Raw genomic sequence first — 27234 nt, 5'->3', positions numbered from 1 at the left:
GGTGCGAGAAGGGTGCACAAGGGTGTTGAGTGCCCATGGCAGGGGTGCCAGTATTCTTTTAGACTGCACTAATCGATATCGGCATGCACTGATTACACACTACTTGAAGAAAGTGGTCCTCATTATCAATGGTGCGCCACCTGTCGAGCTCCATTCATTGCGTCTGGGCAAAAATATAAACGTGTGCCATCGTGTATGAACTTGTGCTGGATCTATATATACTTCACAGTATATGCATAATGCGCGTTACAGAAAATGAAGCCTTGCTGCCCTTGCATATTGCGTTTATTTAATAGGCAAATAAAACAAACTTTTCTTCTGCCACACAACTTTTTCACCAGATATACGTTCACGTATACGTACACTACACATGCAACACCTCAAATGTTTATTATATTTATTCAGTTTCACTTCATTGACAATACTTTGCAACATACAATTACACTGGTTTCAGTTAAGTATACTGCTTCAAGTACATAGAGACTACAAATGAAATATACGCTAATATATCCCTATAATTCTTTCAAGTATCTACAATCCCAGTGGTTTCCAGTTTAATACTCCTTCATGTACACAATCGGTTAATAGGAATGAAATACAGGCATATATATACTTATGATTCTTTCAAATATATACAATCACCATGATTTCACTATATACGCCTTCATGTACACGATCGTTTTCAAGAAGTGATGCACACAAAAATATATGTGGATAGTGTTTTCAAATGTATATAATCACAGTGGATTAAGCTTTGTATTCCTGGATGTATAACAATTGGTTATGAGAAATGATGTACATGCAAACATATACGGGTTTTTGCACATATAACTTTAGCGAATACTTAAGAAACCAATACAATGATCAGAAACACAATAAGCTAAAAACGAACACAAAACTGAGTCAAAACACACAAAAAACAAAAGAGGTAATGCATAATTATGGCTAATGACACAGCTGGGTCACTTTATGCCAAATGTCCCAGCCATTTTGGCAACCATCTCAAATGTATTCGAAAAACTCGTGCTGCATTGAAAATAGTGAACTTCTGGAATATTTAGGAGAGGAAAAATATTTGGTCACGTGGCTGCCTTCTGAACTTGCTGGAATGCCGTCTAGGTGTTGTATGTGAAAAATTTCATTTTAAAAGCACCGCTCCTTCTTTTCATACGAAACTCGGTCTACGTGTTACGTAACAAGAGCTTAATTTGGGAGAGTTGGTTCATCGTGGTTGTGTGCTAGTCACAGCGCGACAACTTTCGGAAGAGACAGAAAGGACAGGAAAGAGCACCGACTGTCAACTGAATTTAATGAATGTGCTACGAGCGTTTTTATACGGAGTACAAGAACCGTGTTCATGCGCGACGACACGTGTGAGCACTACAAAATAATCTTTAACTGTGAAAAGAATACTCCCTCTCGGAAAGGATAAGTGAACGCGTAATGATGCACTGATCATTGGTTTACCTGATAAAAAATACTTCTACAAACACTAAATTGGCATTAAGTAAACCTATTCTTGTGACGAATGGGGCAAGATTGACTATTCTTGTTGCTGTTTAGTACACACACTTTTGAAAGCTTGCAAGGGGTGGAAAACAACACGCTAATATCATACCTGCTGGCTATTTTTTTAATTGTGAGACACATGATGTGGTATAACATGCAAAGGTTTTGGTCATTGTTTTTTGTTGGTCCTGTCTAACTTTACTTTCTGCAGGAGGGTTTTGCAAACGGGTGTGATGATTCTGTTGGGATACCCAGCATCTTTTAGTCTTTTAATGTGGTTTTTAACCTGACCTCACCCTTGTGCTAACATGACTTCTGAAGGGTGGCCTGAGTACATGTGGTATCAATTCCTCTTTCTACTAATTTTGAATGCCCACTATCAAAAGGCAGAACATTCTTAGCACTCCTGGGCTGATAGCACCAGCCAATACCCCAACAGCATCATCACACTTGTTTGTGAAACCCTCCTGCAGAAAGTAAAGTTAAAGGAAGCAGGACCAAGAGAAAAACAGAATGACCAATCACCTTTGCATGTCACATGGTACTATGTACATAAGGTGTCTCACAATTTTAGGAAAAGAGCCAGCAGATATGACATTGTTGTTTTCCACCCCTTGCAAGCTTTCAAAAGTGCATGTACTTACAGCAACAGGAATAGTAATCTTGCACCATTCGTCACTAGAATAGGTTTGCTGAATGCCAATCTAATGTGTATAAGATACCGCTAACATGTGGAAAAGTAAACATAGGACAAACTGGGCAATGCTTCAATGATCAAGCAAGACAGCATGCTTTAAATGTTAAGAAGAGCTATAGTAGTCTCATGGCCGGACACCGTAAAGAATGTAAGTGTAGTCCTAGGTTTCATAAAACACGGTTTTTGAAAAAAAAAGCAAGCAGAAAAATGAGAGATTTTAGAACTCTTTATCAGGAAGGCCAAGAATCAATGCATCAGTACACCTTCACTTATCTTTTCCGAAAAAGAGTATTCTTTTCTCGGTTAAAATTATTTTGTCATGGTCACACATGTGTTGTTGCAGATGAACCCTGGTCTTGTGCTCAGTATAAAAACGCTCGTAGCACCTTCAATAAAATTCAGTTGACAGCGCTCTTTCCTGTCCTTTTTGCGATAAGATTTTTATTACAGAAAGAATTTCATTTTCTTACAATTTAGGTATAATGATTAGTTTTCATTGTATCACAACATGGAGCAAATTGCATCTCAATACGGACAAAAATCACAATTTTGTGAAATTCGTGATATTTTCTCGTATATTTCAGCAGCTTGAGAGGTCTAAAGATATTTTTTCCTCAAAATATACCTTCTGTGGAGTAAATATTCACTGCTCAGATATTCATACAAAGTGCATTATTGCAATAAAAAATGCAAACATAACACACTTTGGCTTTATTCTTGGAAGCGAATGTGGCTAAAAAATTGCACTATTACTATTGAGCTTCAAATACCTTACAGAAACACATTTACTTAACAGGTAGACCGAATTTGCTTTAGAAAAAATAAGCGGTAGTTTTAAAACGAAATTTTCCACAAACAGCACACAGACGGCATTATGCCAGGAAGTTATAAGCCAGCCACATGAAGAAAACTTTTTTTCTCGCTGAAATATTCTAGCAGTTCACAGTTTTCAACGCAGTAAGTGAGCACTTTTTTTTTTCAAATACAATTCAGATGGTCGCCAAAGTGGCTGGGACGTTTGGCATGGAATGGTCCAGCTATATTTAAGCAAAATAACTTACACAAATAACAATGTTTGTTCATCTACCATGACCACACTAGAAAAAGTTGTTCAGGCATTGTGACACTAAAATTTTCAGCGTCGTACTGCCTGAACAACTTCTTTGATAAACTCCAAACTCACGCCGAGAAAAATCCGCTCAATCACGGTGGTTATTAAAGGCCTTGCGGCCGTAGACAATGTTGAAAATAAAAAAAATCAACTCATCAGTGCTGTCACTCCTTCTTCGTCATTACTGACACGGAAGATTTTTCGGTTATCCATGTGGAGGTTCAGGAAGTAGGCTTGCTCTAGACTGGGGCCGGGGGGTAGACTACGCAGGACGTCAGCGGCACCCTCTCATCCTGTAATAAGAGCAAATATGACTTCTCTTAAAAGGATGTTCGTGCTGTTCTGGCAGCACCATATATAAAGAATGTGTAGTGTGTATCCTTCGAAATGGCGTGTAATTGACATTACACTGAACTCGAAGCATACAACCCATACATTCTAATAATTTCGTATGATAAAGATAAGAGTTTTCCAGCATACAGCAAATTCCCGAAATGAGATGAAGTGTAAGACTACAGCTCGAAAATGGCACTTACGAAAGCCTGAACTCACCTAAGAATCAAATTCCTTATAGGGTAGTGAGCCAGTGTGAAAAACAATTCCTAAAGTACAACGCTCAGAACATGTAACATTAATCAAAATGCACAAGAAACTCACCTCTTCATGTACAAACAGTGAAGACATCTCTGCTTTCTCTTTTACATGAGAACAAATGATCTTGGGCGTGGCACTAGCGAAGAGGTCTGCAAAAAAAAAAGTAAAGATTCACTGACTTTAATCACGCCTCTAACAATCTGAGGAATTATTACAAGTCACCAATCAGTGCAATTCTGACTGCCTCTATAAGGGCATCAAAAATGAACAATTTTCTCGTTCTTTCTACCCTCACAAGACGCTCCGTCAATGGAATCTAATCCAAATTTGACGCTGTGCTTCCTATTTGCCTGCTTTCTAGACGTAGGGCTGCGAACATGTGTTTTGTGCACCTAATCCAGCACAGAAATTCGTCATCTATAATTCAATCATCTTAATTCATTGTAATTTGATAAAAGATGTGATAGCTCGTCCAGTTTTTAAAGAGTTGCGGGCCTGCAATAGGCACTGCCTTGCACGTATGAAAGCACTTCTTTTAAAAAAAAAATTTTCAAAGCTTGCTTTCAGAAAAAGCGTCTGGCATATTTCGACAACCAAGCCCATCCTCTGATGGCAATCAGGGGCACGCTATTAGCGATTATTGACTACGGGATTTACAAACGTAACCCGTGCTAAATACTCAGTTAAACACAATCACGCAAGTAAGAGCGCTCGAACGCGGCAACGCGCGCGGACACCGACTACGTTGCAGCAGCCATGGCTTATGCTATAGAGCAACCGCACATAGCTCCGACAGTCACGTATACTCTCTCGATTCTGTTATAACGCCGAACATTATCGCAGATGAAAGCGAAGCACGAAAACAGCGAACAGAAACGAGGGAAAACAACGCACGGCGATGGCCACAACAACGCGCCTTTGGAAGTCTGCTAGATCTTTCCCTGTTGCTGGTGACACTTGTCCTCAATAGCTTAAAAGACCGAGGCGCACGTGCTGGGAGCATCGCGGCATATCAGCACCTCCAACTATACCGTCTTTAAGCAAAAAAAAAAAAAGCCATTTCGTACAGTGCGCCTCTGTACATAACTTTTGCTTTTTCTTTCTTTTTTTACGCTTACACCTACAGAAGCACGTTGCACATTTGAGTATTAATAGAAATGTTATTACGATGTAGCCCAAAGCACATCTTAAAACAATATCAATCACTTTGTGCAGTGTAGAGACAATGTGCGATCAGCAACTAATCCCGCCCTTGTTAAGTGATCACATCACTCACTGTATGAGTGATGCACGCACTTACACAACATCGCGCATAGCAGTGTGAACTCGTTAAGTCACACGTTTAATCGGGCATCTGCAACAGGCCCGCGAACGCATGCTGTTGTAAATGGCTGGCAGCCTACTTCGGCAGAGCTGCTGCAGGCGCCCAGCTAGCGCTGTATGATTACTACCTGCGAAAACAGTACACTCACCGTTAACAGGCCCACGTTGTCCGTGTCCGCCACTCCATGAATATTCCTTAATCCGAGCGTCACTTCGAACACGGTGTCATGCGTGACCACCATTGAATACGCGCCTGTTCGCTAGAACACACACAGCGACCAAGACCCCAGACCAACGCAACGCATTTGAAAGACGATGAGACAGAGGGAGCAACGTTGAGAGAGAGAAAGAGGAGGCACTGGCGGCGGCGTGGCGGCGCCGCAGCTGTCCACGCAGGTGTTCGGTGACGCAACTCTTCGCTTATCTACGCCGCCGTTGTGGGAGCAACGTTGGCCGGGGTGAGCAGGGGGGGGGGGAGGAGCGGGAAACCCGCCAAGGCGGCGCCGAAAGGCAAAAGCTATGGCGCATACAGCGGACGGCCGTTCGGCGCGGAATGACTCCTTGTAAACGGCAACTCTCCTCCCAGCCAGTCGCACAGCGACGCAGATTATTTACCAGGCTCGGGTTCTTTGAGTATTTTGACGGAATGCGATTGCAGTGGGCGAAAAATAGTGAAGCAAAACTTGCGGAAAACAAAGTGCACCATGGAATGGCCAGAAACAATAATTATTTCGTCCTCGGTGGCATTAGCGGGAGAGCATCGCCACACCTTTTTCCAGAGGAATTTCTTTTCGCATTGTCTGTGTCTGGCTATTCCGCGTATGGTGCCGCAAACACTGAATGCGTAGTTGAAGCTGGAACAAATTAATCCACAGTCGCGGATGTTTATTACAAGGCTTGTCACGCACCACGAAACGTGCCGAGGTTGTCATAACAAACTTTTTGCTGACCACATGATCAGCACATAATTCCATATGGTTGCCCAATGAGCTAGCTAAGCACCTGTAGCAAAGGCAGGGCACGTTCTTGTTAAACGTTGTTAATATAAACGATGGTTGTGCATAAGTGCAGTGACAGCTTTCCGTGTGAATTGGTCATAACCCACGTTTTCGAGCGTAGAAGCGCCTCAGCGGACCTAATCAGCTACCACAGCAAGTTCGTAAGCAATGATTTGGTACGAAAGTGTGCAGATGTTTTCCATGTACTGAATAGTCCGTGTACAGTGCGTTGACCACCGCCATTTCTTAAGCCACCTCCCATATAGACTTCCAGTCTGAACAGGTGTGGGACCTTAAACACTAAGAAGCAGTGCCGCCCCCCCCACACACACATACGAAATTTGAGGGCGCACGGGCTGATACACACGCATACTTATTCACAGGCGCACACACATACACGTATACACACATACGGCAACACACACACGCGACCGTAAATGCATGGGCGTACACATGTGCACAGGCACGCTAACACAGGCACGGACTCGCACATACACGCGCACGCACACATGCACGGGTGTACACACAATCGCGCTTACACGCGAACACATGCGCAGGCTCACGCACACACACCCATACTCGGGCGAACATTATGTTCCTGTATATAATCCACAGCAAACATGCAGCTTATAACCAACGCTAAGGAAAGCTTTCGTAACATGGATTGCAGTTAATTGCCATTATAGATGAAACGCGATTTGCTTCTGCTGACATTCTGCTGTATTCGGAGAGCACCTTCACACATTCTAAGTCAATTAGGCCGTCATTTAACGCAAGGTCCACATATTCGTGCAGTAGCTGCGCTGCTCAGCCGCCAATCCGAAGCTCGCGGGTTCGATGCCGGCCGTGGCAGTCGAATTAAGGCGGAGGCGAAAATGTGGAAGCCTTTGCACTGTGCGATATGAGCGCTCATTAAAGAACACCAAATGGTGAAAATCTGCAGCTTTCCACTACGACGACCCTCATAATCATATCGATGTTTTTGAGACGTAAAATCCCAAATATTATAATTATGTGTTCTTCTTATGCTGCATATTCCATATGATGAATCGGCACCTACACCCTTCTCAGGCACAAAAGCACCCTTAGAGCCTATTTTAGGGTGCTATCGAGGCAAGCACCCAAACAAAAGGGTGCTTTTTTTTCAATCGACCATTTATGGGTGTTAAAGGGTGTTGCAAAGGGTGCTTTCTCGTAAAAGCACCCTTTTTACACCCTTTTGGGTGCAAAATTTTTTACTGTGCATTTGCGAAAAGTGCACCCTTATAAGACAGGGCGAAGTAATAACTGAGACGCTTATTCACGTTCATCTGTACTTGCGAGTACATTTCGCGCGTCATTTGTGCATGAGAAATGCGGGGCACGTTTCGATCTGCTTGCCATTCTGTGCGTGACCTTTCAATTTTTTGCTATCGCGTTCATCGCTTCGCCTTTGCGGCAAAACTGGGACTTTTGTTTTAACTGATGCGTTGACACTGTCACGTGTTTCATAATAATTGCAATATAGACGCGAAGGAAATAAAGTGCAGGAAAAGACAAGTTGCTGCGGGAAAGAACCGAAACTACGCCATTCGAATAAACGTCCCATGCTCCCACCGCGGTGGTCAGCTTCCCGTCTACACTGTCGCATGCATAACAGCGGGGAAATGGCAGATTTATTTTTCAATCTCAGCGCCAATTTCCAAGGTCGCAGCCTGTTCCTACTCTTGAACGCAGATTACACTAAAAATTTCTACTTTTCCCGCTAGAACTGCCTGCTACGTATCCCTGCTGTTTGGTATAAATATATCCTCATAGATAATTACTTCAACAAAGCGTCACTATCAAATGACTTGCGGTCTCGCACTGCTGAGCGTCGCATGCAGCGGTCTCCTAGGTGGCGCCATCATCGGGCGGCGGCTTTCTATAACGATGACCCGCCTACCGGTGCGAGAGAACAATCTCTTCGGTCGTCATTTGTTGCTACGGCGCTGGATCTATACCTCGCTACTCTTGGTACGGGCTTGCGCCACTTTGCGACGGGACCACTTGTATTTATGCTTTTGTGTAGATGTTCAAACTCTTCATTCTTGTCTATATTTATTGTTGCTAGTGTTCGTATGGTCTTCCTTTCACCACGCTCAGCCACACGTCAGGCCACCGGAGCTGCGCAACTGCATACAGCGAGCCAGCAGATGCCAACTGTGCGATGTCGCTTGCTAAACGCCGAAGCACCAGCCCCTGCTTCGATACACCTGATGACGCTGACGTGAAACGTGATCTCTCATTGAACTATCGTTTTTGCTCTTCAATGATAAAATAAAATGTGACGTGCAGCACAAGCGTAAGTACGGTATCCACACACAAAAAAAAACATTACACCGTTTTTCTTAATCGAAATATCGAAATTAACCATACGGTGCACCACCACCTGGGAGATAGAATGAGGTCACATCAGATAACGAATTATAGAGGAGTACATGCGTGTGTACTCTTATGAACAAGTACTGTGCATTTGGTATGAACGAATGTTTCGGTGTTGCAAGGCGAACAATATCAAGGTCAACAGCAACAATTGAAACATGTTTGACGGCGAAGCTTCTTAAGGCATAGGCAAGTCCCGCATTGTAGTAGCAATCACTAGCACTCAGAGCGCTCACTAGATGGCGCTGGGGCACTCGCTTCACTCACGCTAGTCACCTAGTCAGCAGCCAGGTGCAGGTTTCAGAAGGAATGTCTGAACAGGTCATCATCGCCGGTGACTCAAATTTAGTCCGATGCGCAGCGGCAATCAAAGAAAGGGTGAAAGGCGACAAGAGAGTTGCGATAGGGACGTTCCCAGGACAAACGCTGGGGACAGTAATGAGTCAAGCGGGTGAACAACTCGCAGCTAAAGCTAACAATCGTAACCTCGTTGTAATTGCGGGAGGGTTAAATGACGTCCTGAAAAAAGAATCGTCAGGACTAGCGACGACCTTGGCGAAAGGGGTGGATGACATGCGCACCGTGTCCCCCCAGGTGCAAATTGTAGTATGCACAGTACCGGAAGTACCAGTACGCAACGTCAACCTGCAAAGAGCGGTTGTCGACGCAAACAAAGAGATATGGCGAATTAGTCGAGAGAAGGGTTTCGAGGTAGTGGATTTAAACAGGGAAGTGCACAGGTGGGGTGGATTCCAAAGAGACAAGATTCATTTCGATAAGAGGCTTGGACACGAGGTGGGCTGGCGACTGGCAGGACGCGCAGTAGCTTTTTTGGGGGGCTCACGGGCCCTTCGGAGTCCGGGGTAGCTCGTAACAGGGAAAACAACCAGGAGGACGCTTTGACAGGTAGAATTGCGAAAAACCAGAAAAAAGGTAAAAGAAAAAGGAAAAAGGCGCGTGTTGCAATTAGTTACATAAACATGCAGGGTGGCAGAAAGAAGGCAAAATGGTTAGAGATTGAGGAGCAGTTAAACAAAGAACAGATAGGCGTGTATGCGGTTACAGAAACACACCTTAGAGACTTGGAAGAGCCACCACATATTAAAAATTATGTTTGGGAAGGGTGTAACAGGACCATATCGGAAAGGAAAGGTGGGGGTGTAGGAATGCTAATTCACCGCGGAGCCAAATGGGTTAGAGTGAAACAGACGTGTTCAGAGCACCTCTGGGTTCTGGGCACAGTAGGTGGAAAGGAAACGTGGCTAGGGGTAGCCTACTTGTGGACGGGGAATAACTGCAGAGAAAAGAATCAGGAGATAGTGGATTGCATGAGTGCGGATATTAAGGAATTTGGTAATGGGGCCGAAATCATCCTTCTAGGGGACATGAATGCCCACATACATGACCTTGACGGATATTCAGACACCAATGGGAAGTTATTACTAGATCTTTGCGAGCAACATAGTCTGGAGATAGTTAACACGGGGCCTAAATGTGACGGCCAGATCACATGGGAAGTCGGAAACAAGCAATCAAGTATTGATTATTGTCTCATGACTGAAGGAATTTACCACAAACTGACAGAAATGAGGATAGACGAGGAAGGCATTAACAGCTTGGGTAGTGATCATAAACGAATAACATTACAAATGGGATACGAAACTGAAAATATGAGCATGGAATCAAAGTCTGGCAGCTCGTATTTAAATGACAAACAAATAATAAATATAGCCGCAAGAGTCGAGGAAGAAGTAGGCGAAATACCAGGCAAGGACTGGGAGTATAGTGAGCTGTTACATCTAATGACGAAGGAGATAGGGAAAGAGAAGAAAACTGTTTGCTGGAAGGGAAAAAGGAAGCCAAAAAGTTGGTGGAACAAGGAAATCCGGGAGGCGATCGAGAAGCGACGCGAAGCATCACGGGAGCATAGAAAGGCAAAAAAGGAGAAGCGGCCGCAGGACGAAGTAAAAAAAATATGGGAAATATATTTAGAGAAAAAATCCCTTGTACAGAAATTGGTAGAGGCGAAAATTAAAGGTGAAAGTGAACGCTGGATGACAGAGATACACGAAAAAAAGGAGGCCGCGCCTAGGATTTTTTGGAGCCACATAAAGGCGCTAGGTAGGAAGTCTGTCACAACGCAACAACATATTCTAGATGAAGGAGGAAATCAATTGGAAGGGTACGAAGCGCTAGGTTACATCCAAAAGGTAACAGTCGATTCGTTTCAAAAGAGCGTCCAGGGGATCTCCCCGGTGAGTAAAAGTGTGGCGGAGAAAGCAACAGAGGAAGAGCTAGTACTTGATAATTTCAACTGGAAAAAGGCCGAAGGAAAAATTCCAAAGCGCACTGCCGCGGGTTTAGATGGGATTCCCGTTAGCCTCATTAACGAACTAGGACATAACACTAAAGAAGCATTGTTAAAAGCAGTAGAAAAAAGCTTAAAGGACGGACAAATACCGGACAGTTGGCGACAAAGTAGAATGAACTTAATCTATAAAGGCAAGGGAGAAAAGGACAAGATTCGCTCGTATAGACCACTAACCATTACATCGGTACTATACAGGTTGGCGATGCAAGCAGTAAAAATGAAAATAGAAACATGGGCCGAACATAACGATATTTTGGGAGAACTTCAGAACGGATTTCGAGTCGACAGGCGGTTAGACGATAACCTGTTTGTTCTCACTCAGTGTATAGAAATATCTAAAATAGAGAATAGGCCCTTGTACGTGGCTTTTCTAGACATCACGGGGGCATACGACAACGTTAATCAGGAAATTTTGTGGGATATATTGAAAGGAATGGGCATGGGCGACGACTGTATACAGCTTTTGAGGGAGATATACCGAGAAAATACAGTTTGCATAGAGTGGGAAGGAATGCGTAGCAAAGAGAACGTTGAGGTTAGCAGGGGTCTGAGACAGGGATGTCCTTTGTCCCCGCTGCTATTCATGCTGTACAAGGTGAGTATGGAAAAAGCGCTAGAAGGTAGCAACATTGGTTTTAATCTGTCACACAAACAGGGCGGCATGATGATTGAGCAAAAGCTTCCAGGTTTATTTTATGCGGACGATATCGTCTTATTTGCGGACAGTCGAGATGATATACAGCAGCTGGCGAATATATGCGGAAGGGAAGGTGAAGCTCTTGGACTAGGATTCAGTGTAACGAAGTGTGGATTGATGGTATTCAATGATCCCTGTGATCAGACGGTGTCCATACAAGGCCAAGAAATACCGAGGGTAAGTGAATACAAGTACCTTGGAGTATGGGTAAATGAGAGTGATAGATACATGGAGGTACAGGAAAAAGCCTCGGCAGCAAAAGGAAAGAGGAATGCGGCAATAATGAAGCACAGAGCGTTGTGGGGATACAATAGGTATGAGGTGCTTCGAGGTCTGTGGAAGGGTGTAATGGTTCCAGGGCTTACTTTTGGGAATTCAGTGGTGTGCATGAGGGCAGTGGTGCAATCGGGAATGGATGTAAATCAAAGGACTGTGGGACGCCTCGCGTTGGGTGCTCACGGGAAGACGACAAACGAGGCTGTAAAGGGCGATATGGGGTGGGCAGGTTTTGAGGCGAGGGAAGCGCAGAGCAAAATAAGGTTCGAAGAAAGGCTAAGAAATATGAAGGAGAGTAGATGGGCAGAGAAGGTGTTCCGTTATTTGTATAGGAAGAGCGTGGACACACAGTGGAGAAAAAGAACTAGAAGACTCACTAGTAAATATACGGCTGGTATTGTGAGCCATATGTCAACAAAGAGCGTTAAGGGAAAAGTCAGGGAGGCGGAGAGGATTTACTGGATGGCAGCTATGGAGAAAAAACCGGCTTTGAGTAACTACCGAAAGGGCAAAAATGAAATAAGGAGGGAGGCATTTTACGATAATTCAAGGGGAAGCGCTTTACTGTTTGAAGCGAGATCGGGTTGCCTTAGAACGCGTAGTTATAAAGCAAGCTTCAGTAAAGAAGAAGAACAATGCACATGCTGCGGGAAAGATAAGGAAACGGCGGAGCATGTTCTGATTGAATGTGGAGATATCCACCCAGGTGTACGTTTGGGCACGAGCCTACAGGAAGCCTTGGGTTTTAGGGACAACAATGGAAAGCTGAACACACCCGCGATTGAAATAAGTAAGAGACGGTTAGAGTATTGGTGGCAGAAAATTAGAGAGAAAGGACAAAAATAAATATTGGAAAAATAAAATATGGACAGTGTGCCGTAAATGGCAGAGAACTTAAGCTGAAAATTTACCTTTTTTTCCATTAAGATAGAATTTATCGAAGTAGAGGCATTAGGCCAACATAAAAAAAGAAAAAAAGGTTTTTTTTTTTTTTTTTTTTTGTCGAGCCTGGTGGCATACTTGTCACCACCCCGTTATAAAGGGGACGCTCATAGCATCCATCCATCCATCCACTCCGATGCGTGCTCTTGTGTGATAGGGCAACGCGTTTGCTCTTGCCGCGCTTCCTGTTTCGCCAGCAGTCTGCGTGCTTCGACCATAAGCAACGAAGACAAGGCGGCGGAGCAGAGGGCTCGGAAACAAGCTGCAGCGCGTGCTCGCCGTCTTTTTATCATGATATACTAAGCAAGACTTACGGATGATTCACGGTTAACCGATGTACCTCTGAAGATTCGCCCGCTCATCATCATTCACTCCGTGGATATGCTGTGATATTTTTCACAGACCTTTTTTGTGGTAACACTTATACCTATACTATAACATAAAAATTTTGAATCTATACTTGATTTTGATTTTATTTTAGTGCTAAAAAATGCACTTCGCGATGAGAGGACTAATATCATTCACGCCTAACGAGGTCCTTTCCTGGAACAACATTTTGCGCGCAAGCAATGACAACAAAAACGGAAGCAATTGAACAACTTATATAAAGGAAGTAGTAGATCACATACAACTTTACATACATGTAGAAAGATAAAAAAAAGCCACTTTACGGGTAAATATAAAATCAAACGTATCTATGTTGAGACGGAAAACATTGAACACAAATAACGGGCAATATGCACTGAAATAAACACAATAGAAAACTATGAAAGAAGTAGTACACGTAATTGGTGATTTATTATTTTTTACTTATTTGTGGTGTCTTATTAGGTCTTCTATACTTTTTGTTGTTGTTCAAGAGTGCACGTGTCGTGTTCTGGTAGTGCAACGTTTGCGAGCCATAGTTTGTGCGTATCCTGTTATTGCTAACACGTCGGAATGTATATGGAGGATGTTTTTTTCAGGATTGTGTAAAGTGAGTCAAAAGGTTGTGTCGCTCTTAAGTATAAGTGATGAGTCTCAAAAGCCAGCCGCAAGGCTTCCGAGTATACTGTATGTTTAGTATTCCCAGTCTGGTCCGCTGTTAGTTTGTAGTGTCTCGATCATGCGTATTACTGACGGGTCAAATGTTTTTTGTGTGTGTGTGTGAAAGAAGCAGAGATTGCAAACTAGATTGCGTATTGTTTCCCCGAATGAATAGGCAGTAATGAAGGTATGATTGCATAAGAGCGCAGTACATTTGTTTCTCCAACCCCAACGGCAACAAATATCTCATTTTGTATATTATGCCAATAGAACTGCAGAACTGAATTTAAATCCTCTTTCGGATACATACGCGAATTTCCCATGCGGCACACCAAACCTCGTCTTCACGCGAAATTGCGGTGCACACCAAGATGTGAAAACAATATGTAGTTCTAGAACAAGCACTTTTTTTATTGTCTACATGAGGGAACGCTGCTTTTATTTTTTGCGAAATTTATTCAGCTTTCCACTGCGACATCTCTCATAATCATAAGGTGGTTTTGTGACGGTAAATCTCATATTTCTATTAATAAACTACTCTCTGGGCAGGTTGTAAAGAGTCTGCGCAATTAGCCTGTACCGCATCCGCTTCACGCATTTCTTGAAAATTCGAACAAATGCGGACGAGGAACACCATAAAAACTTTTGCAGCAGCGGCGTGCTCCCGTTAGGGACTCGCTGCATAGAGATATATATATACTTCCGTGAACTATAGGCGTGTCCGCTGAAACATCTCATCATTTATCTCGGCAATGAACGTTCTGGCCAGACGTTGTCGGATAAAACAACGTTACAGAAAGATATATACAAAAAAAATAAATGAGAGGAACCCCTTTACTGGCGTTCAGATCAGGCTCACAAAACCACAACGGCGTTGCGCTTATATGAAAGTGCTGCCCGGGACGATTCATTCGTCGTTACAAATGATTTTCGCTGGCACCCCCCTCTCCCTCTTGGTCGCCGCACCGCATGTATGTGTACATGTAGCGGTCAGTTGTGTGGTGTCGCGTTTTGCTTGTGTACGTGTCCCAGCTCGGAGCTTTGTGCTGGGCCTGTTGTGTGTAGGAATGGCATTACCCTAATTATTAACGAAAGTAAACGGTCTCACAAAGAAAACATAACCGAACAAGGGAGATAGCGCGGTTAAAAGCAGAAAAGAAAATGCACAGAGGCATGACGGTAGTCACGTGCTATGAGCGGGGAAGTGATACCGCGAAGCCAGGTAAAGCATGGGATACGCCTCGACAAACAGATGAAGTAAGCTGAATACGCATAATCACACAAAACATCAGAACTAAAAAATACACATACGGTATTTCAAGCATACTTACACGCACACACACACACACACACAAACACACAAGGTACAGAATCAGGCAAAAAGGAAAATTGAGGAGCTGCATCTATAGCATCTATACTACGAAACAGCAACAAGCCGACCACACAGACGGATATGCAGACTTTACCCGCACTGATCGGTCGACGCACATTCACGGTAGGCTAAGCGAATGCAGAGATTGGCAAATAAACTATAACGAAAGAGATCGGGGCACCAAATGCGCCGCAACACCGGAAAACCAGGCAGCCAAACAAGCGCCACTCAATCGTAACAGACCGCGAAAGCGCAGCTGCTTGCGCTGGTGTTTGTGGGCGGAGCCTGGCTGTGATGTCACATTCACGTGACGTGTCTTGGCTCCACCCGCTCCGCTCTAACGTCCTTGTCCCACGGGATTCGCCTCTCGGCGACACAGTTGTCGGGAACCGCTGCTGCAGGTTCTGTCACCCGCTGAGGCAGGCGGCCGCAATGGGAATAGCGTCCGCGACAAAACTTGTTCGGCGCGTCCGGCTGTCGCCGCCGGCTCGTCATAATGAGTCGCCTTTCCACGTATCCGCTTTCCCGTTCACTAATTTCCGCTCGTTAAACGTCGCGCGGCCGCGTTTTTCAAGGACACAAAGGCACTCTCGCGTATCGTCAGTTTCAGCATGATGATTTCCTCGTGCAGTTCTCAAATTATGGAGGTATTCATTCTGTTACTAATCCCTGATTAACTTGCTGTAAAGCTATAGGCACACGTTTTGAAGCGAACCAAATTGCTGATTGTATCAATGGCGCCAATTGAGTTGATATTGTAATCCTCGTTAATTGATGATTGCAGTGTTTGTGCGGCAGTCATTCAGAAACTTGCAATAATTTTTTATCAGAAGATTTGAAGCGCTATCCTGCAATGAACTTCAATCCCTAACATTAGCAAGCAACTGTAGAATGAACACTGCCATTACGTGGTAAGATTGTTCTAAACGTGGTGACCCTGTGCTGCGTCTTCTGCACAATGTGGCGGTACTGGGCTAAAACGATCAAGCACGTTCACTGTGACTGCCCTCGCTACAACGTCCAAAGATGGCTGCTAGCTGCTGCGTTATCTCGCCTTGACGACAGACCTTCATCAGAACAGTCAGTGCATGAATTGATAGATTGATGTGTGGGGTTTAACGTCCCAAAACCACCATATGATTATAAGAGACGCCGTATTGGAGGGCTCCGGAAATTTTGACCACCTGGGGTTCTTTAACCTGTGCCCAAATCTGAGCACACGGGTCTAGTCAGTGCATGACAGCCAACGTGATCTGTCTTCACACAGAAAATCAGTGAAGGCCTTATTGAACTCTTTGCGTGGTAGTGGCCTATTGAATAGGCTATAGCACCCCCGCTCTTTTTTTCTTTTTCACGCGTGTATTTTGCTCATCGCTTTCTTTCTCATCTTTCTTCCCCGTTCTTCTTTCCCTTAGTGCAGGGTAGCAAACCGGATGCCCCAATTTCTGGTTAACCACCCAGCCTTTCCCTCCTTTCGTCCTCTCTTCTATGTAACTTCAATGGCAGTCTACCCACCATGGTGGTCTAACAGGTAGGGGCGCTCGACTGCTGACACGCAGGTCGCCGGATCGGATTTCAGTCGCGGTGACGGCATTTTCGATGGAGGAAAAAATGCATGAATACCAAAATAGCCGAATGCTGGGCCTGTTGGTACAACATAATGTGGAAGTACATGAGCGCACAAGGTAGAAGGAAGGAAGCACTTGACAGAAAAGAAGCTGAACTTAAGAATGCCGACTTGGAAAAATTTACTGCATGAGGATGCTGAAACGCGCAGGCGTAACATATATATTGCTAGAAAGTGTGCTTTTCAAGTAGTTGAAAGAAAGAAAGAAAGCAAGAAAGAAAGAAAAAGAAAAATAAAAAAGAAAGAAAGAAAGGAAGGAAGAAAAAGAAAGAAAGAAAGAAAGAAAGAAAGAAAGAAAGAAAGAAACCATTTGTGGGGTGACGTTATTCGGTTATAGTTGGCTGTGCCTGCGCGTTTCGGTGTTCTCGTGCAATGACCAGCGACATACGCAAGCAAAGCGCGCGCGCTTTAGATTCCGCCGCGAGGGGTGACCGGCGTCTGTAAGCACGCCCCCGCGGCCACCTGGTAGAATGTTAGTGCAACGAATGCAGGCTAGGACGTGAGCATGACACATTCAAGGCCTTCGCCTTAAAACCACGAGACGTTAAATGTGGACCCATGGGGGTTCTTTTCGGGGCTGCAAAACGCACACAAATGCCCAACAGCTCATTTACACCTATAGTAACGCGGTGGCCGCACTGTTGGGAATGGAACCCACCCCTTCGACTCTAGAGCAGTGCGATACCGCCACAGCACAGCCACCAAAACGTTAATTTGAGCCCTCATGCTTGGTGATTGTTGCATCTATGGAAATCGTAATTAGGTGCAAGGTAAAACCTTCTTTTTGATGTTCACCTCTCAGTGGCCAATTGACAAAAGCACCATACAAAAGCATGAATAACCATTTGCCGGACATTTTGCTCTAATTCCGCCACACGTTTTCTTTCCCGTTGCTTTCGTTTCTCCTAAAGCGGTATTTTTGTTCCAAATCACTGTGTTTAAGCAGTGTATCCCCCCTAAACTACATACACGGTGATCCCCCACTCAAAAGAATGCCAATCGCGTCTACTTGCGAGGCGCACCAGCAGCCACTAAAAACGGGCCCCGTTTATTTGGGAGCCCCCATGGCCCCACTTTGCGAGTGGCGCCCCTTGGCGCTGCCCAATACCTCTACGCAGAACGCGGGGTGTCGGAACATGAGGCGAGGCACTCAACCGAGCACGATGTGCATGCACGCGACCGACTGACGGTGTACGCGAGTCCATCACTCAAAACGCCGACAGTAAGCGAGTCGCCCCACAACCGTGTCATTTTCAGCGTGCTCGCACGCATTCCCACCCTGTAATATCGCGGTTCCTCGCGTCAAAAGGCCCCTCCGAAGGTGGTCATTTTGCCGTGTCATTCCTCCGCTTCGAAAAACACGGTTGGAGGTTGCCCCTTTGAGCATGACTCTTTCCCCTCCTCCCCAGCACCTCCTCTTTTCTCTCTCGCATCGTTTCGTGCATGCGTATAGATACACGGCCCGGCTGGTGATGAAAACAAACGAACGTTACACCAACAATGTGCTATACAGTGCTATATTGAGCCAACGCTTAGTTTACGTAAGTCTCACATTGACAACTGAATACACTGTACTAGATGCGAATACGTATATGGGAAGCAAGGAGAAGCTGCCTCAAGGAACGGAATGCCTGTTTCAATGTACTCCCAACATGACATTATTGTTCACTTAGGCTTCGAAACAGAATCTCCAAAAGCATTAGTTAAGGAAGAGGATAATAACAGATGCCCCAATCACTGATATGCTTAAATGAGTTTTCTCCGAGTGCCGATTATTAAGGACGCAGGGGACGTTGTTCGGGAGAGTACGTTTGCTTAGAAAAAGTGTTTAACGATTTAGAGTACATCGTACTCTACTATAGGAGAGCATAATGCCGTCCCGATTACCCAGCGCTTTTCCTGTGTGACCCTACGATCAAAGATATCGACAAGTATGGAAGCTCTGGGCATAAGAACGACAACGTAAAATGAAATTGGAGAGGACATGCCAATACTCTGGTCATGGTTTGTTACCCAGTACATATTTATTTATTCACTTATTTATCTATTTACATATTTATTTATTTATCACACTATCACCACCATTAGGCTTTACGGCGGTCTCTTAAGCAGAAGCAGTAAAACTTGATTACTCTTTCTCAACCCTTGTCCCTCGCCCATTACAACAATTCACTTTTGTGATGGATTGTCTTCCATCATATTGGTGGATTTTGTAACGGACATTGTTGAGACATGGGAACTGCTATATTGTGTATATAGTGCCACATTGTGTGTAGAAATAACCCGACTTAAGCCGTCCCTTAATCCCTCCGGAGAAAATGGGAAACCAATGAATTTACGGGAAGTTTACTATTCCTCCAACGAGCGTCCAGAAATAAAAGTGATTCGCAGCACCAGCTGCGTATATATATATATATATATATATATATATATATATATATATATATATATATATATATATATATACGATACGCGTCTTGCGCTACGGGCGAGCTGAGTAGATGTCAGCAAAAACGTTCCTGACGTGCTCGGAAGGGCCAACAAAACCACGAGCCCACCATGTTTGCACTATGCGCACTAAAATATCAACACTTATATTGAAAGACAAAATGCTTCATTCGGGTTGAATATTGGCTGAAATAAAGTGGGTTATAGTGCTGCATTATGGAGATATGTTCATGGTTGAAACCTAAAGTATGCAATTGTAGTGTAACTGTGCAATAACAATGGAGAAGAGGCCTGTTGCAAGAAGATGTGATAACGAACGTAGAAACTAAAATCCCCAAGCACGAAGTCTACTTTCATACAAACACGACAAACTGTTTCATACAACCGCTTAGAAGATTCTGTATTAGCTATTTCTTTTAATGTTGCAAGGTGCAGTCGATATATTGAATCAAACATGCGTTAATCAAACTAGTGTGTGCTCGTGCTGAACACATTCGCATTAGAAACCAGCTCACAAAAGTGGAGACACGAATATGAAAGGCCAAGTGTAGGTGTTATGTTCTTCAGAAATGTGTAAATATCCATATTCCCTTTCGTAGAACATTTGTTCAATGTAAATCATGTGCATTGTTGGCATGAATTGTCTTTAACTCTACTTTTTTTTTTGCTATCGCCCTTTGCCACACTGAGGCTGGGACGTGAGTAAAGCTGTTCCATAGAGCTTTTTCTCCCTTTCCCTATCACTTACTGCAAAATTGTATGTAGAGAATAAACTCAAATGAATTCAAGTACAGATGAGACTGCACAAATACACTTTAAGCGGTTGGCACGAGAGAAAGCAACCGACCACGACGGCCCCACTCACGCGATCGGAAATAATTGTCCAGGTATGCGGCTGGCCGTGCAGGAGACCCGCCTCATAAACAGCGGTTACCGACACCATCACGTGTGGAGTGTATCTACTTAGCTTCCACACAAAGAGTCGCCATCCCTGTGAAACGCTTCGCTCGCCAAGGCCGCAACGTCTCTGCGAGCGCCTCTCAGCGACGCGTCATAATCACGGCATCCACTCGGTGTACACTGTAAACCAAATTACACCCATATAGGTGTTTTATAGTGTCTATAACTCACACCCCTACACCCCACGAAATGGGTGTATCAAGCAGCACTACACCTATACCGTGGGGCGGATTTCCGAACTTACACCCTATGGCACAAACATTTTTGGGGTGTAAAAGCAAATGTACACCCACGTAGCCTTAAGGGAGTGAGGGTGTAAAAGCGAATGTACACCCAAGTAATCTTAAGGGCGTAAGGGTGTAATATTGCTATGACACCCTAACACCCTTAAAAAACAAAAGTAGTGTAAGGGTGTAATTCGCCCAATTAGCAAAAAGGGTGTGGGGGTGTTCATGCTGAATAATGCCCCAACACCAATGCGAAAAGTACCATAATTTGAGTGTTACCCCTTTCCAGTAGGCCCCTGTAAAAGCACGTGAAAGCTTACCCTTTAGCTAGAACTTTCATGTGCAGATGTCCTATTGTAGTGGCTCCTGCCACAGTGTGGTAATCCTGGCTCTAGCACAGCTTTTATGGTGCATATATGAAGCACGGCATATAAGGTTCTCACATATAACATGTAATCCTAGCTGCGTGCGAAGGCATCACTCAAAATGAGTTGTCATACATAACAGAACGTTCACAAAGACATGCCATAGTGCAAAATGAAATCAAGCTTTATTTTATTAGACACAGAGCACATACAGGCTTCAGAGACAAATTGTACCTAAATCAAAAGCCTTTTTCAATTGTGCAGAGCAGAATGCCATCTGCTACAAAAGAAGACCGAAAATCAGACGTCAATGGTACGGCATGGAGCTCTAACGACCGATGCATGCATATCAAAGTACAAGAGAAGAGCCTTTATTTGCACTTAGAAATGAATGATTAATTTTAACACGCTTCAATGCAGCACAAAAGCACAGCGCAGTGAAGCATACAAACAGCAGGAAGAGTAGTGCAATGCAGCATGCCTTATTTCTCCAATATACTGAAATAATATATCAATGCACACTATAATTGCCTCATTGATACGCCACAGTTTGCATGTGTTGTGGCATTCCCTATGCATATTATGCAATGCTAGTAGTATTCTAATGAATGTAATGACAAAACAGTCTTAAAATGGCATTTTCATTTCACAATAACCCTTGTGTGTTCAGACATTCAGAATACTGGAAAAACAATAATACACGAGTAAAAACAATAGGCAAAATTACAATAGCTTAACAGTGTCACTAGATACTAACCATGCAGAATAATTGATTTAAAGATGAAAAATATCAAGCGCATCACATAATATGTCCCCCTGAAACAATGCAACATCAAAGAACATAAAATGAACACAAAAGCAGGGTGAAAGAGTAACCACTTACAGCTAGCAGAGGCGGAGCAGCCACGCTATCATCTGGAGCAATATTTTGGAGCATCATATCTTGCTTTTCCAGGGAGAAAATTTTAATTTGGAGCAGGTTTCAGGAAAAACAAACGCAACATTTTTGAGCCTGAAATTCCAATTTACAGCATTGATAGATATGTGCAGTTTAGCGTCCCAAAACCACCATATGGTTATGATAAACGTCGTAGTGGAGGGCTCCGGAAATTTTGACCACCTGGGGTTCTTTAACGTGCACCCGAATCTGAGCATACGGGCCTACAGCATTTCTGCCTCCATTGGAAGTGCAGGCACCGCAGCCCTGATTCGATGCCGCGACCTGGGGGTCAGCAGCCGAGTACCATAGCCCCTAGACCACCGCGGTGGGGCTCCAAATTTACAGTAGTACAACAAATTAGACTGAATCACACAAAAGGAAAAATATATGTAGAAATTAATTGACATCCGCTAATTCATTCAAAATATACGAGAGCCGAGCTATTTCAATAAAAGCACTCTTGAACTGTCCCACAGTGCAAACAATGCTAACCTCCCTATTTACGAACGCTCCTCGACTCGAATCTCGTCCTTCACCTGAACTAGCTGAGCACAGTGCCACCGCTTGTCTAAAAATGACGCTTTTCTCGAGAATCGCTGCAGATTATCCCTGATATTGGGTGACTTGCTCTGCCTAGAGACTGCGCTGGAATGAATTTTCTCAAGTCAAGGTGAAGCATTTAGTCAAGGGACGTTCTAAAATAAGGGGCTAAAAACTCACAGTAGTATTTGCCCAGCTTGCCAAACTGTTTGACAGGCGACCCAGAAATTCCATATATTCGTAAAGGAGGAGCTTAAGGGGGTGGCGAAAACAAAAAAGTGGCATAGGATTTTTTTATTGTCACTTCAGGCTGCAAAAACCTCATAAATCACTCTGAAAGACAGCCAGCACTCATACTAGTACTTGTTATTGAATGGCATCTGCATGGCAGAGTAATATAGGGAAAAAATATTTTGTGTCCTGTGACAGCGAGTATTAGTAGCCACTTCCAAATCATAAAGCACTTTTCTGCAGAGCGAAAGCGTACTCTGGCAAAAGCGACTTATAAAGCATTATGGACGTCATAGAAAGGGGCGGGGAGAACTTTCTTTTAAACCGTTCCACTCTTTTCTTTTGCTGTGAGGATAGAATTAGGTCAATTAAAAGTTATAATTACGGTTGGCGCATCTGTATTAGATTGGATGATGATGACCCCGCCTCGATGGTTTAGTAGCCAAGGTAGGTACTCAGTTGCATTTTTCATGCAGGCGAAAATGCTGTAGGCCCATTTGCTTAGATTTCGGTGGAGAAGAACCCCAGGCGGCCGAAATTTCTGGAGCCCTCCCCTAAGCGTCTCATAATCAAATGATGGCTTTAGGACAATAAACTGCACCTATCAATCAATTGGATGGTGATGTGCAAACTTACGTTGAATAATGAATGTTATGTTTCATGATAAAATTAACAATACTGAGAAATAATTGAGGCTGGTTGTGTATTTCATAATGGTTTTGTGCTAAATTAGGAAATTGTATCCGATTGACACAATTGACGTGGCTGCTGTTCTCTTGAACATGCAAATATGGATACGAAAATAGCATGTAATATTGTGCCATAGACATTAAACATGTGCTGTCAATAGACATGAATGCCTGAATTGAATAGTAAATTTTGCGACGAAACCACGACCGCACAAAGAAAACACATGGACAGAACCGCTGCTCACTAGCAGCTGTTTGTACCATATATTTATAATATACCATATATTCATACACACAACCTTAAAAAGGTGGCGAGTTGGCATGAAATACTGATGGAGTTCGTGCCCCTAACAAACTAGCAAAGTTGTGCTGGTGCATCGCTGAAAATCATGCTGAGCAGCTGAAAGGCTGTAAAAAGAAGTATGCGCGGCCATTCACGAAGTCTGTCAGTGAAGCGGTTTACAAAATACCCCTATTGTGCAGAAAGAGACATGTTGGCCAGACGACGAGGCGCTGCGTCAATGATCGAGTGAGTGAACACGCCCTTACGGCAAAGAATAACGACGGTGCCCGTTCAAGAGCGCATGTCACTTCACGTGGATTCACACCAAGAGCAATTTCGAAGGACTTTCACAAAAGAAATGGGGTATCAATTGCGTTAGCGAAACTTCGCTCATCATGTATGAGCTGGAAGCACGGTATCTAGCGATCATGTGTCCTATAGCATCATTAGGTAAGGGACGGCCCGAGTAGGTTGCACATGCGTTGACGAAAAGTTGGTTTCTATCAGCCTGTTTCCTCAAGAAATAAACAATTGCAAATGAGTGCCCATCTCGTTTATGTGTTCTATTTGTTTGTGTGGTCGTCATTTTGGCGCAAAATTGACTAATGTTTAATGCAACATGCACCAACTATCCCAACAGCGAGTTCTACTAGACATGAATGCCGCTGCTGCACATGTAAACAACAATAGCACGTGCAGCCGCCTTAGAACTGTCAAAAAAGCAGCGTTATACAGTGCCTCAGAGGAGGCACTTTCAATATACTTCTTGGAAAATAAATGGCTTAATAAGCATAGGACTTTTTTCTGTGTTCATGACACGCTGTTAGAGTGATTTCATGCCAAACGCCCAGCCATTTTGGCAACCATCTCAAATGCATTTGAAAATTATTGTGCTGATTATTTGTATTGAAAGCAGTGAAACGGTAGGATATTTTGGAGAGAAAAAATGTTCGGTCACGTGGTTGCCTTCGGAACTTCGGGAATGTCGTTTGGGTGTTGTTTGTGAAAAAATTTACTTTAAAAGTACGTTCTATACCAAACTTGGTCTACATGTTGAGTAAAGGTTCTTGTGTAAGGTGTTTGAAGCTCAGTAATAATATTGCATTTATACTGGCACATATGCTTCTAAGAATTTAACCAAAATGTGTTATGTTTGCAATTTTTTTATTGCGATACTGCAGTTTGTATGAATATCTGAAATAGTGAATACTAACTCCACGCAAGGTATATTTTGAGAAAAAAATATTGAAGACCTCTCAAGCTGGTAAACTTTATGAGAAAAAAACATTAATACTACAAAATTGTAATTTTTGTCCATATTGAGATGCAATTTACGCCATGTGGAGGCTCAACTAAAAATTACCTGTATACATAAATTGAAAGCCAATAAACAGTTCTTTTCATATACCATCATTACAATTTTTGTTTTGAGGAAGAAAATAATTTTTTAGCATTCCCATTGGCGCCTATCTTCTCATTTGGTCATACGACAGCTGCCGCCTTGAATTTCCCTATTTTCACCAATGGGAAAGTTCAAAACTTATTTTCTTCCTTAAAACAAAAATATGTAATGATAACAATTGGCGCATGAAAATGCCTTTTCTTTTTTTTTCGATTTAGGTTTGAAGGTCATATTTATTTGGACCACTCGACAGTTCAAATCACGTCTCAATATACACGAAAATGACGATTCTGCAAAATTTGTAATTTTTTCTCGTAATGTTTCAGCAGCTTAAGAGGTCTCATAGTATTATTTCCTCAAAATATACCTTTTGTGTAGTTAGTATTCATTACTCAGACATTCATAGAAAGTGCAGTATTACAATAGAAAAAATGCAAATATAACACATTTTGGCTAAGTTCTTCAAGGCGTGGTAGATGAAGAAAGTGCTTAACAGTGCAAACGACAAGAAGGGAAACAAGAGGCGAGAACAAAGCCCTAAACAAACAACCAAAGTTTATTGCAAACCAACTGCAATATATGGAAAACAGAATCTGCGCATAACCACGCACCATAAGCAGAATTGCACATACATGCACCATACGGCCTACCTTATCAACAACCGGTCATATAAGTGGACCCCAGATAACTAACTTCACAGCAGTTAAGAAAAATTGAGGGTAGGCTAACACAGGAAGCACTAAGTTGTTGAATAAAGAAGGCTTCACTAATCTCGTGCTCGCGCCGATTTTTATATCCCCCGTGATCAAACACTTGTCAAGAATTGGCTGGCAACAAGACTTATTACAATGGTCTGCCAAGTGGCGGGGAAGGAAACTTTTTAGAGAGTTAGCGTGCTGCCTCAACCGATCGTTCATGCATCGCCCTGTTTGGCTAATGTTCACAAGTAAATAATATCTTGTAGAGAATCGCTAAAACACATTCAACATGGCAAATAGTGTGTTTCTTAGTGCATGCTTCGTTCTTAGGTCCTGCGCTGTTCACTATGCGACATAGGCCAGCGAGCTTGTCGCGTGCGCAGAACGCAACTCTTACACCCATTTTTCCAGTGACCTTCTTTTGCCTATGGGAAACTTTGTGTACGTAGGGAATAACAGCCTTGCTAGAATGAGGCTTGTTGAGTTAGCTGTTGCTTTGTGTCTTATCAGGCAATCTTAGTGACGTTAGGAGAGCCTCGGCAATAGAAGTTAGCAGGGGATTAGAAAAGCCTGCTTGTTGGAGGCGGTGAAATAAGAACGAGAAACTGCACTCTATTTGGCGGTGACAAGAGCCAGTTAGAATTGCCTTTAGGTAGGAAAAAGTGGTGCTTCACTTGACTAGCTTAAAATGGGTGGACGTAAAAAGAAGAAAGCTTTTCCTTGAGCAAGGTTCCTACCGCCAATATACATGATCAACCAAAAAAAGCATTTCCAAGTGTAGACATCGTAACTTGTCGTCATGAATCAAACTCCGACTTTAATTCCAGTTGCTTCATTTCACCCCACAAAATGTCAAATATCTCACCAGTGCAGATGTGTGCATTGGCTCATGTTTAGCACCAGTACTTTGTGACCTTTTACTCGCGCGGCATGAAAGAAGTCCCATGGCTAACTTTGATCACACGAGTACAGTTAAAGTGTTCGGCTACGTTGACGACTTTTTAGTGTTTTACCGCATCGATCAATCTGACCCTCGGCGAACCACCAATGAGATATTTGACATTTTAGGGCGTGAAATGAAGAAACTAGAAATAACGTCAGAGTTTATATCTGACGATAACCTACGTTGTCTACAATTATAAAAGCTTTTTTTTGTTGATCATGTATATAGGCGGTACGAGCTATGCTCAAGAAAGAACCTACTTTTTACGTCCACCCATTCTAAGCTAGTCAAATAAAGCATCGCTTTTTTCTGCCTAAAGGCAATTCTAACTGGCTCTTGTCACCGCCAGATAGAGTGCAGTTTCTCGCTGCAAGTTCACGGCCTTCAACAAGCAGGCTTCTCTAATCCCGAGCTAACTTCCATTGCCGAGACTCTCCTAACGTCACTAAGAGTGCCTGATAAGAGACAAAGCAACAGCTAACTCAACAAGCCTCATTCTAGCAGGACTGTTATTCGTTATACGTACACGAAGTTTCCCAAAGGCTAAAGAAGGTCACTGACA

At 43.4% G+C, this 27234-nt stretch overlaps 1 protein-coding gene and 1 long non-coding RNA gene across 2 annotated transcripts in view; both read right to left on the bottom strand.

The window, feature by feature from the left end:
• The window catches only part of LOC119184696 (uncharacterized), a 233019-nt gene that overhangs the window by 140190 nt on the left and 65595 nt on the right, over window positions 1–27234 (bottom strand). The window lies entirely within an intron of this gene.
• On the bottom strand, window positions 3156–5676 carry LOC142767675 (uncharacterized). The gene is made up of 3 exons (XR_012885092.1): window positions 5384–5676; window positions 3975–4060; window positions 3156–3610 (listed from the first exon to the last, which is right to left on the bottom strand). It is a non-coding gene; the product is annotated as an uncharacterized LOC142767675 (long non-coding RNA).

This window comes from Rhipicephalus microplus, chromosome 7 (assembly GCF_043290135.1).
Source record: "Rhipicephalus microplus isolate Deutch F79 chromosome 7, USDA_Rmic, whole genome shotgun sequence".
NCBI lineage: Eukaryota > Metazoa > Arthropoda > Arachnida > Ixodida > Ixodidae > Rhipicephalus > Rhipicephalus microplus.
Note: the sequence above shows the minus strand (reverse complement) of the source record. Positions and strands in the feature narration are given on the sequence as shown.